Source organism: Staurois parvus, unplaced genomic scaffold, assembly GCF_062004578.1.
Source record: "Staurois parvus isolate SC_StPar_1 unplaced genomic scaffold, SC_StPar_1.0 ptg000057l, whole genome shotgun sequence".
Taxonomy (NCBI): domain Eukaryota; kingdom Metazoa; phylum Chordata; class Amphibia; order Anura; family Ranidae; genus Staurois; species Staurois parvus.
In genome coordinates this window covers 4,266,534-4,269,753 of record NW_028317853.1, presented here as the reverse complement: position 1 = coordinate 4,269,753, position 3,220 = coordinate 4,266,534, and the positions used below count along the sequence as shown (strand labels likewise).

Sequence of the window (3,220 nt, the reverse complement as noted above, 5' to 3'; positions counted from 1 at the left end):
GCAATGGAGATGTGCAAACAGGGAACCAGTAGTGATTGTACACGTTTTTCTAACCTGCCCAGTTATAACCAAAGAATGGTTGTTGGAGGCTGAGACATTGCACTTTCACCAGCTCTGGCCAAAAAGATCTGTTTATGTAGAGCACTGATGCAAATGTAAAGCACTGCAAAAATTGACAGCGCTATATAGGTACCTTCAATAATAATAATTAAGATATACACTGATCAGTCAAAACATTATGATCACTGACAGGTAAAGTGAAAAACATTGATTATCTCATTTCAATTGCACCTGAAAGTGGGTGGGATATATTAGGCAGCAAGTGAACTTTTTGGCCCTGAATTTGATGTGTTGAAAGCAGAAATAGATTGGCAAGCATAAGGATTTGAGCGACTTTGACGACAGCCAAAAGTACACACCCAACCCCAATCCTTGATAATGTGAAGGGGGACCCCACGCAAAAAAAGAAAGGTGTAAGGATCCCCCCTAAAAATACATACAGTACCAGACCCTTATGCTTGATGAGGGTCTGGTATGGATGTTGAGGGGAACCCCTGAAAAAAAAAAACCCAGCATGAGGTCCACCCAAAATCCATACAGGACCCTTATGAAGCTTGGCAGGCAAGAAAAGGGACAAGTGTGTGCCTCCCTGAACCATAATAGGTCACATGCCTTCAATATGGGGAAGGTACTTTGCCAGCAGGGGGGGACCCCTCTGGCAACACTTCTTGTCCCCAAGTTGAAAACGGCCTCCTTCCTATAAACCTGATCTGGTGGATGTGTGGGTCTGTGGGCGGGAGAATCTGGAAGACCCCTTTAAAAATAAAGAGACCCCCAGATACCAACACCACACTTTTTGACAAGTCGTAAAAAAAAAAAAAAAAAAAAAAAAAAAAGCCCACAATGTAAATCCATATCCAGCATCAATTACATCGTCCAGTGATGCAGACCCATGTCAGTCATGATGAATGACACCCACCGACCCATCCGCACCTGGGCCCCACCCCCCTATTGCAAATGTCTGAATCCCGAACTGTCATCTGGAATGTAGACAAAGGGATGAAGATAGTGGCTGACATAATTGAATAAATATGGCTATGGTCATATTTTGTCAATGTCGATGCCCCAATTACTATAGCCTTACCAGCACCTTTCAATGGAGACACTAGAATGCAATACTTTAAAGAGTGCTTTTTGCTAGAAATCCTCAGCCATGTGAACAGAGGGGCAGGGATAGTGGCTAACATTATCTCCTAAATATAGCCACATAATTAGTCAGTTGCATGCTTAAAACCTTCTTGGCAAAAGTATAGGCTACTTTCACACTTGTTAAAATGCTCAAAATCACACTGTACATATTTGAGTTTTTGCAGCAAAGTAACTTATACACCAGGGGTGTTCAACCTGTGGCCTGCAGAGCCTTCAGATGTGGCCCTCGACCTCAAACCAGGGATGCGCACTTCTATTATATTCTGAATGCAGGAGTGTTGGTGCACTTTCAGAAAGTGCACCACACCCGCAAGAAATGTCTGTCAAAGCGCAGCTAAACCGCAGGAAAGCCACATATGCACTGCACCTGTGGTGCAGGTAGACAGCAGTGCATCACTGTCAAAGCAGCCTTATAGGGGGCTCAGGACAATAAGGGTTTGTTTACATTTGTGGTTTGGGGGGAGGTAAAATCCCATAGTTGAGATGTGTTTTTTTTTTTTTTACAGTTGAGACGTATTTTTACCACACACCCTTAACCGCTGGTGTAGTCTCTCTGTCACATTCTGTTTACACATGGAAAGAAGGGGTGGCTGGGGGGACATATACAGGAACCAATCCCCTTTATTTTCCTCCTACAACCGCTGAAAGCCAGCTTCTCCTCCCTCTCCCTCTTCTCCTCTGAAAAAAAAAGAAAGCAGCTACAAAAGCTGTAGCTGTTGACTTTTAAAAAACAGCCACTCGCCTGCCCATGATCCAGCAGTGCGTTCAACCGAGCTGGATTCACCAGCTGTCCTCTGTCCCTGGCATCTTAAGTGTGGGCACGTGGCTTTAACAGCTTGCGGCTTCATAGCCTGGTGCCCACTGTGACTGGTCCCATAGTCTTCTGGGACCTGTCACGTGTCCCATAAGACTGCGGGGAGGAGAACCTCTGCTTACGATTACCTAGGCGGTCAGAGCGGAAGTAGTAGCGGGTAGTAGCGGAAGTAGTATCGCTTCTCGGCCTTTTGGCTAAGATCAAGTGTAGTATCTGTTCTTATCAGTGTCCAGTGGGGGTGCTCCCGGCCATTCTTGCTTTGCGGGGATGGCTGTTGTATAGTAGCCTCACTGGTATGATGGGGGTCCGGAAGGCTGGACCGGAGGGACAGAAACCAGGGAGCACCATGATTCATTCTGGGGCCTTGGGAGTAATTCCTCTGGGAAAGCTGGAAAGACCCAGTACCTCCTGGTTTGGACGGATCTACCTTGGTCTGGCCAGGGGCTGAGGACGCAAAAAGTCCGCAAACTCAGTGCCCCCTGGGGAAGACGCTCTCAGGGGTGCCATTAGTAACACCTGGGTGTGGGACCCCACAGTGTGAAGTTGGCACATGGTCATTGTTTTTCACCTCTTTTTGCACAGCGCCCTAAGGACCAGGCCTTTTGGCTAAGTCCAGGGCAATTTTTGCTACGGGCCTCAGGGCCTGGTCTGTGCACAATTTGGCACGGTACCACTTTTTTATTTTCTATTTATTTAATTTATTCACCTCCCACGTTTGTCATTTTTCTGTTGCTTATGTGTGTGTTTTTCACGGATGGAGGGTGTGGGTCCTCGGGCCTACCCTGAAGTCTAGGGGGAGGATGTGTGGCCTTTTGGTTCCTTCCTCCCCTGATCCCTAGGGGGTTTTCTCTTCGGGAGAACCCTCTGACCTAGTACTGGATGTCCGGCTTCGGCTGGGCATAAGGAACGGTGATCCACCAGGCCTTTTGGCCAGGAGGACCAAATGGGAACCTTGTCCCTGTCAGGAGCTTCGTGCCCCGGGGGATCAGGGTAAAGGTTCAACCCCTTCGGGGGTAGGACAAACACACCCCTAAGTGCACTTTTTCGTGTGGTGTTCGCACTTGCACTTTTTTTGTGATCACTTACGGGTTTTTCGTTGTAGTTTGCACGTTTGCGGACTTAAAAAAAAAAAAAAAAAGTAGTAGCGGGTATCCATTTCCCAAAGGTGATAATTCTTAACAGGGAGCAAGAGATCAG

At 47.1% G+C, this 3,220-nt stretch overlaps 1 non-coding gene across 1 annotated transcript; it reads left to right on the top strand.

Moving 5' to 3' along the window:
- The first annotated feature begins 2,197 nt into the window (after positions 1 to 2,197).
- On the top strand, positions 2,198 to 2,379 carry LOC149469942 (U2 spliceosomal RNA). Its single transcript, XR_016311477.1, has one exon. It is a non-coding gene; the product is annotated as a U2 spliceosomal RNA (small nuclear RNA).
- Positions 2,380 to 3,220: the final 841 nt, after the last annotated feature.